The sequence below is a fragment of the Saccoglossus kowalevskii genome, chromosome 7 (genome assembly GCF_978046115.1).
Source record: "Saccoglossus kowalevskii chromosome 7, keSacKowa6.1, whole genome shotgun sequence".
Lineage (NCBI taxonomy): Eukaryota > Metazoa > Hemichordata > Enteropneusta > Harrimaniidae > Saccoglossus > Saccoglossus kowalevskii.
Genome location: NC_140647.1, coordinates 15,349,449 through 15,361,691, shown reverse-complemented (window position 1 = coordinate 15,361,691; position 12,243 = coordinate 15,349,449). Strand labels below are relative to the sequence as shown.

At 37.6% G+C, this 12,243-nt stretch overlaps 1 non-coding gene across 1 annotated transcript; it reads left to right on the top strand.

Moving 5' to 3' along the window:
- The first annotated feature begins 215 nt into the window (after positions 1–215).
- Positions 216–299, top strand: TRNAL-CAG (transfer RNA leucine (anticodon CAG)). Its single transcript has one exon. It is a non-coding gene; the product is annotated as a tRNA-Leu (tRNA).
- The last annotated feature ends 11,944 nt before the right edge of the window (positions 300–12,243 follow it).

The window sequence follows — 12,243 nt, the reverse complement described above, 5'->3', positions numbered from 1 at the left end:
TTCATGGTACTGACCGCGTGTTCGTATTTGAAGCGCACAGATAAGCAACGCTACCAGATCTATAACCAAGACATACGAATTAAGAGACTGCACAGATTGCATAGGATTTGTACACTCTCCCACCATGTCATACGCTGTAATATGCAATTAAAATTCTTATCAGCAAAAGACCCGATCATTTGTGTTTATTGACTTTGATCGTACATGAAATATATGTCAAGATGGCTGAGTGGTCCAAGGCGCTGCGTTCAGGTCGCAGTCTACATCTGTAGGCGTGAGTTCGAATCCCACTTCTGACAAAGCTTTTGTTGTGATGTAAAATTCATACCGCAATATGGGATTCCGCTTGTTCCTATTTGTGATTCGACTTGGACTTGCGATAATGATGAAGTTGTTGATAAGAACTTTATAATCTTAAAAAAAACTATTGACTGTCATTTTACTATTTGATAGCATACACAATTAGATTTCAGGCAGACAGAGCGTTCTGATGGTAAAATACCACCAATTAGTTTATCACAGCTCGTATCACAAATCACAAGGTTTTTGTTAGGCAATATTTGTATACCACATGTGATGTGAGAGGGCGTACATCAATTACAACAGCTGTTAGATTTATGTCTGAAGCTTTGTTTGTGGGCAAGTACTGGTGACATTTGGCTCTGGGAAACTCTCGAATAGACACTTCACGAATGGCTGCTTTTCTGAGTATATTCATAAAGGTAGTAAGGTTGGCAAATCTGTATGTTTTGTTTACATCATTTATGTAGGAGTTTGAGCTGGAAAACATGTGATTTCCTGAAAATAAATATATAAATTACATATGTTTCGTACAAAATAAAACAATGTTTTCATCTTTGCAAACATTTGAAACTCACCCAAACGCTAACACTGTCGACTATGAAGTTCGAATAAGTGGTATCAACCTTAAGTCGCTGCGCTAAGTTGTCGAATCTAGTGATAAATATTCATTCTAAGTAGTATTATTAAAAATCACTTCCAAAAATATATTACCTAAGAATACTGAACCTGAGCATTTTTACAGATTGAATATATTGCTTAGTCACAAAATGTGGTATGTATATTGCAAAAAACAAAATAATAATTATACTGAACATATACTATACTTGTACCTGGATCATGCATCTTTGTGAAGTTCTTGATTGTCGGGAATATAAATAGAAGTATGTAGATTCTCTCCAATGTCTCAATCATCCTAGAAAATGACACGCGTCCAGTTTACCTTAAGCAAGACTGTGTTACAATTGTGACATTACACCATCCTTTAAACAAAATATACATAACGCATAGTTGCTGAACATTGTGATGCGTTGTGTTTTTAAAAAATTACGAGTGACGAGCTTACATAATGCTGGTAATTAGTTTATTTCACCCATATTTATTCAAAACAAAATCGAAAAGTACAATGTTAACCAATATATATTCATGCTGTTTATATCATGCTTAATTTCATTATATTTAAATTTTGATGAATAAATTAAGATTATAATTGTTTTTATTATTCCCAAATAAATCAGAAACAGATAAAGTTGATGGATAAGTTGACTATTCGTTACGATCCACCAAATCTGACCAACGTAAAATCAAAATTATTCCAATATCAATCTTCTTTGACAGCCTGAAAATAAACCAAAATAAAGTTATTAAATTACGCGAAACAACAATATACAATTAAATTTTGCTATCACATACTGAGAAATGTATAGATATATATTGCAATTTTTATTTTATTTTATTTAAAAAGTACAACATATGGTGTCTGCCAAACTTTAGTCGCAGGATATTAGTAGTGTTTTGTGTTCTTGGTATATTATGTTGTAGTCTTGATTGTAATTCATCTTATTTTTGATAATGTGTAGCATGGCATGCATCATAATCGTTGTTTTGCGCATTTATAAATCGTTGACATACCCATTTTCTCTCCGGAGTTTTTCTGTTATTTATGTTCTGAATTTTAATATTTCAGGTGAGTAACAACTAATTGTAATCTCGTGCTGACAAATAAGTTTATTTAACTTTTGCCAGCTGTCAATCTGAAGGTTTTGACCTACATTAGTGAAACATGACACAGGCGAAATATATCATTCTTTGTCAATAAAACTATTGATATAGGAATGACATGGTAGATGCATGTGTTGAACTATTTGTCACAAAACGAGGGAACTTGTCTAGCTATACGGGTTCAACAGTTCTTCTATAAATTACCAAGTTAAGTCGGTCCCTTTTGGTGCTGTTACACAATTAATAGCCATGTATTGGATTTTCTTTTATCAACAGACATAAATAGATAATGTGTAGCATGGCATGTATCATAATTGTGGAAGTCAGAAATACGTATGTATCTACTCAAATGTTATCTTTCAAATAGTACCAGGGGCAAGTATTGCATCAGGAGTGGATGTTGGAAACGTTCCAACCAAGATAATATGAATACCACCAAGAAAACAAGTGTAGATACTCACTCAATTCTTCCACATGTCAACAAAATCCTTTGCCCCAGTTTTACTGCTGACATTGTACGTAATTCCATTAGCATTATTGAAGTCATTGGTCGGATCACCATCCATGTTTCCACACATACCTTCAACTACATAATTAAGACTACTTGGTATGCGTATAGTCAACTTCGGTCCAGTATACGTTACAACTACTGCGTTTTCCATTCGAATTTCAATCACATCGTCATTTTCTGTAATTGCAAGGATGTCATTATGTACTACTTGAAATAATTCCCCTTGCATTATGTCATCACCATTTTCGTCCTGCGGGAAAGATTTAAGTTTGAATCAGTACATTGTCAATATTACATTACATTGTTTTGAGGGAAGTCTGTGACAACAATGCATTTGATAATTCGCTAAATAAACTAGAGGAAATATGTTGGAAATCACACGAGTTCTGTGACCTAGACATTCTGAAATTCGCGTATGATCGATTTAAATAATTGTCGCTAAATTGTATATTTTACGTACTATTGTTCTCGTGCCTTATTTTTTTGCAAAAACATACGCTGCTTAAGGCCAATGTCACAATTACCTAATATAACATCCCAATAGTCTATTGCAGGAAATACTAGACAGTTAAATATTCACTTGATAAATAAATACAAATTACACCCGATATTTTCGCTGTTTATTGGTTCTCAATTGAGTCGTATATAGTGATTTATACATTTCATCGAACTTCGTATAATCATGTACGTTTTGGTAGCATTCACATTTATTCCCTTCTTCACAGCCAATGCCAGTTCCCTATTTTGTCAAAGTCACACTGCGCATGTGCTGCAACAGTTTCTTAATTGACGTCGTCAACATGATCATTCATGTCATATATGAAAAGTGGTGAATATTAAAGGGCATAAGATTAGTTTATTCTTAACTAAAAATCATTCGTGTTCACGAATATACGTGAATTATTGATGTAATTTGATTTAGATTTTAAGACATCAAAACTCCAATTAATGTATATACTTTAATTGTCGTTTTGTACTATGTCTATGTTAGCGCATATTAGTATTTGCAAGTTATGTTTTACAACCCGTCAACTACATCACATTTACCTTAATAATTGTGTCAACCCCATCACCCTTTCTTGACAATACATAGGTTTTATCTCCAGACAAGATGGTTACACTAATGATCACATGTGGTGCCTTTGGATGGGGTCCTATCCCAGGTATGATGTCAATCTTGAAATAATATTCTGCACCATCTTCACTCTTAGATATTGTATACGACTCGGATAAATCCCCATTAAAATCGAATTTTGTTCCATCGAAGGTATGTATATGAGGGTCACCAAAACCAACACATTTAGGACACTGATCTGCATTTGACGTGTCTCTTTTTATATCCAGAATCTCTGGAGCTGAAATTCAAGGTATCAAGGAGGATTATGCATACTAAGTTGGTTAGTGACTGCAGTCAAAGTTCAAGGTCTGCATTAAGGTAGCAGGAGAGGAAACGATAAAAACAAAACATTTATATTATTATTTAATTATTGTTGGTTGATATTTACTGTGCGCAATATATTTGCCATGTAATTGTTGTTTATGTTCCAAAACCCAGTTATGGTTAAACATTCTACCGTACATTTACATAACCAGGCCAAGTGACGGGCGATAGATTTAATTTTTGTATTGTTTGAAGATGCTACATATAACATAGGCATTGAATAAATTAGCGGCGCTCTATGCTATCGACCTTGTTCACAATATCACTCACTCTCGCTGGGGCTACGGGGTTACAGGAACAAAAAAGAGCTGGTTTGCCTTTGATCACCTCCCTTATGACCACAAGATGACACCCATCTATGAATTTCAGTCCTTCAGTTTGATGGTCCTTATCTCTCGAACTAAGTCGGAAAATAACAATTCCGTGATCTATTTTCAAATAATATTATCTTGTGAGGTAACAGTAAAAATAAAATAAAACAGAAAAAGAACAAACAACGTAAAATGGCCAATCGCCCACAAATCTATTTCTTGTTGAGTTAATTTTCTAAGCAAATATCAATTGTGTTCTCCCATATCTCAGCTTACTGTAAATATATATTCCCATAGTTACACACTCGGTAACTAACGAAAAATGTTTAATCGCAATTACACTATTCTTTATTGTTCTCTTCTCGCTACCTTAATGAGCACACACTTAGTTTGTATTATAGTTGATAGAGTGGTTGACTATTAACAGTACATTTAGTGAACGTGTGTGTTGGGTTGCATTAACTCGCTACGTGTGACATGATACTGTGTAAATATATTCACCTACCAGACCGTTTATTCTGATTACAATTGTCCTTTTCAGCTGTAAAATATTAATAATTATAGCGATCAGATCCCCTGTGCATCATGCTCATACACTATGGAATTGTTAGTAACTGTTGTAAAACGAGGCCGTGCATACTGAATTGACTAAGCAAACATTTGAACTAGCTAAAACTTTATCCAAATGTATTCATTCTGATGGATATCATTCATTTATTCCATTGAAAATGCATGTATAGTCCACACCCTGATTCTATCTACTTTAAAGATGCATAAGCCACATGTGTTATTCCACACCTCGGCCTGATTCCAATTTCTAAACTACTTCGACATGAACCAGGATAAACATTGATTGTTGTAATAGATCCGGGGTGGATCTTGGCAGCTTTCGGTGACTCACACAAATTCCCACAACCTCAATAAATTCTACACGTGTTGTAAGTATCAACAATACACAAGGTAAATCTGTATTCTCCACAAAATACATAGAAGAATGTTACTCATAAAACATAATTTAAAAACATCATCATGACCACTTTCAGCCCAACCTACTTTTATAGAGCTCTGGAAAAAAACGGTCACTAACAATTCAGTCCCTCGTCACGTGTTTACTCACGACAGAGGTTAGTCAACGACAAAATCGGCGAATTCCATGTTCCCAATCAAGTCCCGCAGATTTCTCAGCATACCATCAATAGATGGGTCCCTCAGCAAGCCTTCTGTTGGATTCAGAACGGCTTCCTTCCTCAAATTCCGTCGGCTTCCATTTTTTACCGCAAACTATGAAAACGCCACTAACACTGGTTGGTCCATATTCGCGCGAAGAGAAAGTTTTTAACAGCCTTGTTCACAGGCCACACCTTCCAGCATTCCCACATTTTAAATAATTAACAATACACAACCCCCATACTTAACACACACAGTGCAATTATAATGTTAACTACAGTTATCGGCTGACTAACTCATGAATAACCATTCGGAACAAACCATATACACAACGAGCAAAGTGACCCATGCCTTAGTACGTGCCTCATGATTTAAATGCATGTATAACCCGGTCTTGGTCCGTGTTATTTTTTACAAAATTAACTAATATAATGTTCTGTTAATATGTTAAAAGAATATGCTAGTATGTGGTTACGGAAACGACAGTACGCATTTCATTTCAGCATTGCTTGTTTCTTTGATTTTGTTGTTAAGGATTTTTTTTTTCATGGGAATATATTTACCTATGCCCGCACAACGTGTGATGGTGATCGTATTTTCAGGTTATCAATTATAGCTTCTTAGAATGTTATTGTGATTTTAACGTAACGATATGACATTGTTTCAACATCGGTTCAATGAAGTATTTTCAACGTTGGATACTATGAGGTTATTATGAGAATACCTCAATCAAAGTATGCACAAAGACAGTACAAGGGAGTATCGATCGACGCGCAGCGGAGGTCGATGCGACCGTGTACTGTCTGAGTGCATACTTTGAGGTATTCTCGTAATAACCTTATTATTATATATCTTTTCCTCCCAAGGATACATCATGGGTAAGCCGAAATCCAAAACGTTTTAGAACAGATTTAGCGAATTTCTTTGTGTGGGGTCTGGTCGGACTTCGCGTGAACTTTAGAACACGCACACGCGTCACGCTCACTCACTCACTCACTCACTCACTCACTCACTCACTCACTCACTTACTCACTCACTCATTCCGTTTCAATACCACATCTCCCCCATGTCATTTTATGGTGCTCGTCACGACTCCTCAGACCGAAGCATTTTGTGTTGTTGAGCCAGACGGTGTTTAGCAATGATTTTGCATTATCGAGACCAAGCTGGCCACAGTTTCACAGCGCGGTCTCATCCCTGGCAGTGAGAGGTTCTGCTCTGTTTGGCCATTACCCCTTGCCTTCTTTTTTCAAACTCTTTCGTTTCGCCGACAGAACTTCCCGCGATTTGGTAAACTGAATGTCTCGAATTATGGACCAACGATAGTTGTTTTCTATACTTTTTTGGTGAGATGATAATGTATCCGGTTCATAGAGATCTTCATTTTGCTTCGAGGCTTTAAAAAAATAGTGTTGCAGGTGGTTATCGAGTACTTGCGGTGATATTTTGTGTATCTCTCGCGTTTCATTTCTCTGTCCTTGCAGGAATCTTCGAAGGCTGTTTGTTTCGTATTTTGTTTTCTTGGCGGTGTTTTTGTTTTTTGATCAGTGACAAAACGTTATATTTCCGAATCTGTTGATAAATTGACCTCGTCTGTGCTTGCTTTACCAATGTCACTGGCTAGGTTTAGCAGCTCCACAGAGTTGTCGTCATTGCTTTCGATCGGCAATAATTAGAGAAAATTCGTCACCGTCACCACCAGGCTCAGAAAGATGAACATCTGACATGCTTTTCAGCCAATATGCATTTGACTCTGCCAATAACTTGTTGAAATAATTTGATAAACGTATTTGTTGTCGGAGCTCAAGGAACTAAGCTGCCAGGACTACACTGCATCGCAACTTGATGTACGTCGTCTGCATATTGGCAGACTACGTAATGCATTTAGTGGCGCCACCTTGTACATGATATGATTTATACTTTATTCAATAAACATTTATTTCTTAATAATATTTGTGCAAAGAAATTTAATGTTTCATTAGCTGTCCGTGCCTTTTTCGTGAATGAAACGCGCAAGTAAAATGTCAAATTAAGTACCATGGAGGCTGCCATGTTTGTTTTTATTATTAGAGGACACTTATGCGTGTGATCATTCCATATTTGGAATTAGCATTTCCTAATATGGTAGGATGAAAATACTCCGTAAAATACTGCAAAATTCTGGCACGCGTAACGTATGGCGTTACAGTTACAGATGATAATAATAACATTTATTCAACGTGGAAATATTAACGAACAAATAAAATCAACTTTCCATGTCTTTTCTGCGTTACGTTCTGACGTTGAGTATCACACGTGAAATGTTTTTGAAGCAAATACACTAAGTTATCATTCATTCGTGGAATTTGCACATAAACAAACTGCAACACAAAAATTTATAAAAAATAATATCGAATCAAATTTATGTTGCAACATTACATAATTTGTATCCACAGTAGATATAATTTGTCTGATAGACAATTTGGGTTGTTCATTCGAAGTCTCATAATGATAATGTTCGCGGTTGCATCTATGTAGATTTTGCAATGTCACATTTCTATATACTATACCCAAACAGTCAATAATTGAGTCAAGATAGTATTGTTTTGCAGATTTGTACTAGAGTTTATTCTTTAGATTATGTTCATCTATTTCATTTTTTCATATTGTCAACAAACCTTTCTGTACTGTGACATGCAACTACGTCAACTACTATGAATTATTAGTGAAGGTAGATTTAAATGGCCCCAATTGCTGTCTATTCGTTCAATTGTGAGGCCATCGCTGATTGGCTTCTGCATTGGATGACGATTTCGGTATGTTCGTTTCTATGTTCTAGGCCTAATGAGGTTTTCGTATCCAACGCCGAATGTAGTCGAATGCTGGGAATCCTTTACTTCAGGTCGGAATAGACTTAGGATGCCCTTTCCCATGTTAGTAAATATGGGCAAATAAGCCACTTATTTAGTCATCACTTGTATGCTAGCGTACTGTGGTTTACGCCAAGTTCGCGAAAACGTGCGATTTGAACCATGGATAACCGAGGAGTGAAACAGTATTTGGCAGGTATATAAATAATTGAATAGACTTACGGTTATAACAGCACTTCTCAGTTCCAGTGCATAAAGTAGCTTCTCCAGAGCCTCTGTAAACCTTCCACTCTGGACAACAAACATCATGAGCATTTTCTAAGCAAACGCCGCACAATAACTTATAACATTCAGTATCTTCTAAAATAAATAAATAAATAAATCTGCATCTGTAATTCAGCCTTTCAGTATTTGTACAGTATGTTTTTAGGAATTGATTTGACAAGATTGTAGTTATTTCTGTTCAGTTTCTATCATTCAATCGTTATTTTTAGAAGTCATGATGCCATCGCCGCTACATGCTACACGCTGTACTGTGTTATTAATGAAGCTGTCGAACGATAACTTTCATAAACATTGAACTTTATTTGCTTCGAGATACTCGCTTTTTATGTTATTTTGATCATGTTTTCAGTACCAGTTATATTCGATTCAATGTCACTTGTTACTCAACTTGGGATATAACTTTTGCTATAGTGCAGGTTACTATGTAATGCACGTGATTGTGTGAAATCGTGGGCCGCGTTATCAGTGGTTGCTATGACGATGCACATTCAACTCTTACAACCAGCGTGTTATCGATGCTTATTTTTGCTTTTGTTTTTATTTCATGTGAACCCATTGTGTATTGCTCTTCCTTCTCGACGCCGTGAAACTCAGTCAATAAAAGTTATACGTAAGCACAACCTGGATCTAGAATCTATTATTTTTGCTGACACTCCCCATTTATGTCGGAAATCCGTGTCACATCTTTTGGTGCCGAGACCAGGATCTAGGATTATTTGTGCAGGACAGGCGGAGCCAGTTCGACTTTGTACGAAGTTCAACTGTAATGTTATTGGAGCCAGTGTGTGGTAAACTGTGTGACTGTGACTGACTGTATGATATCATCATGGAAAATGGAAACTCACACGATTTGCTAACTATGGATGGTCTAGTACCAATGGGTGAACACTATACTCCTCCACCTACTGGCAGCATACCCACAGCCACTCCAGTGCACTATAATACACATCAGAGGTATGCACAGCAACAATATCAGAGCCAGCCACCCATTCCATACAATATGCCAGATTGTTTACCAGTGGCAACATCGACACCATACCACCCGGGCAGTCAAAGCACAGGACAGTATTTGCAACCACCTTTAATCCCAGTACCACAATTTAGTCAACCTGTAGTGTTAAACCCACGAGTTGAACCACATTATAACATTACGTCATCACATCAAGTCCGTAATGTCCCTGTTTTTAGTGGTCAGCTTGATGGTAAAATACTCATAGAGGACTGGATAAGAGATATACAATACCTGATGGATGCTTGAACTATGCCTGAAAGGGTAACATTTTCAACAATAGTGCGACATTTGAGTGGGGAAGCCCGTAAACTGATGCTGAATTTGCCCAAAGAGCAACAGAGACCACAGAATGCACTGGATGAACTGAAGGCAGAATATGGTGATGGGTTACTTTCACTTGACCCAATGGCTGATTTCTATGAGAGAAGACAGAAGTCTGGTGAGTCTGCTTCAACTTATGCAATCATGTTAGAGGACATTATGGGAACCATCGAAGAAACACATAATTGTGGAAACCCCGTCCCTGACAGATATTAAAAATTGACCCAACAGTTCATGAAGGGCATAAATGATACTGACCTCTACAATAGACTAGCACCAATGGAGCCGAGGCTAATGACATTCCATAGATTACAACAGGAACTCAGACAAATAGCCAGAGAGAAGAGAGCCATACCTGCTGCATCAAAAGTTAAGAAATCTCAGAGTCAACTGCAAAAGTCTAAAGATAGTCACTACACAGACAACATTGCTGCTGCAGGTTCAACTACCCATGATCTTGCAGAGGTTACATCATTACTACATAAAATAGTTCTGACTCAGGAGCAGCAATCCAGTCGGCTAGATAGGTTAGAATCAAAAGGTCAGTCTGCGTCTGACAAAGTAGACAAAGCAGTTCAAAGCACTCAGTCATATAGTTCTGAGATAATTTGCTTTCGATGTAAACAACTCGGTCACATTGCTATTGGATGTCGTAATACACCACAGGATGGTGGGGCAGCAAGGAAAGGAAACAGGCCTTTAAACGAGTAAAGTCTTGGAAAAGGGACTATCCACAGGTGACAGTGTTAATTGTCCCCCAGTTCAAGTTAACAGAAATTCCAGCTGGAGTGCAGAGACAGTGCAACAAATTGTTGGACCTTTAAATGAGGCAGAGGTCAAAATTAATGGCAAAATGTGCCGTGCATTGATTGAGTCTGGTTCTCAGGTTACCACTGTGACAGATGAATTCTGTCAAGCACACCAAAAGCTTAGAAGCCTGGAATGTGAACCGTCTGACGTGGAGATAGAAGGAGCTGGTAGATCGGATGTGCCTCATTATGGAGTTATTTATGTTGATTTGATGTTTCTTGAGCAACAATATCTCCATGTACCTACCTTTGTTGTCCCTGTGACTGAGTACCGCAAGGATGTTCCCTTGTCAATAGGAACAAATGTGATTCGTAGAAGTCAGAATGCATTGAGAGCTGTGTATGGTAAATGTTATGAGAGTGTTGTACGTAAGAAGTCAAAGGTGTGGTACAGACATATCAGACTTTACAGAAAACTGAGCTTGGAGGTAAGACTGGTTGTATTGGGCCAGCCAGGAGTGTTGGACGTGGCCATATGGAAATACCTCCAGGGCAAGAGGCTCATGTATTGAGTACCAAGAGGCCCAAAGGGGAAGTCATATACTGCGCTGGTAGAGAACCCTATAGCTAGTCAGTTACCCCATGGACTAGTGGTTGGCCGAATGTTAGTTAATGAAGATAGTGGTTTGATTAAGGTTAGAGTAAATAACCTAAATCAACGACCAGTGACCATCCGGCCTAGAGTCCATGTTGCAGATCTACATGCAGTTAGTATGGTTCAGGACTTCCCAGGCATCCCAGAAGAACCTGAGAATGATTTTACCGAAAGGGGTAGTACAGTGGAACAAAAAGATGCACACCGTGACTCAAGTCATGAATATTATAGATCACATAGACATGTTAAGTCAGCTGCTTGTCGTAGTTCAAATAACACAGAAGCCAATCTACCTGATGTTGACTTGAGTCAGTCAGCAGTGAGTAATGGAGATGAGTTGGACCAGCTAAAGGAGTTACTGAGAAAGAACAATGATGTGTTCTCACAGCAGGCCCTTGATTATGGTAAAACCTCAACAATCCAACATGAGATTCCATTAGTTGTTGTCTACCCTTAGACGGATACCACCATCTCAATATCAGGAAGTGGAAGACATGCAGTCTGCTGGCACTATCCGTCCAAGTAAGAGTCCATATGCCTCTCCAATAGTGATTGTTCGAAAAAAGGATGGAACTCCCTCGCATTGACGATGCATTGGAATCTCTTGGTCAAGCACAATATTTTTCAACACTTGACCTTACTGCTGGCTATTGGCAGGTGGAGATAGCGGAGAATTATAAAGCAAAGACAGCATTTACTACACCGATGGGTTTGTTTGAGGCGAATAGAATGCCCTTTGGCCTCCAAAATGCTCCTGCTACATTTGAGCGCCTTATGATGACATGTTTTGGTGACCAAAACTTCAGTACTTTGTTGATCTACCTTGGCGACATAATCATTTTTTCAAGAACATTTGAGAAACATGTAGGTTACAAATGGTGTTCAATCGGCTACGTGAACATGGGTTGAAATTTAAACCT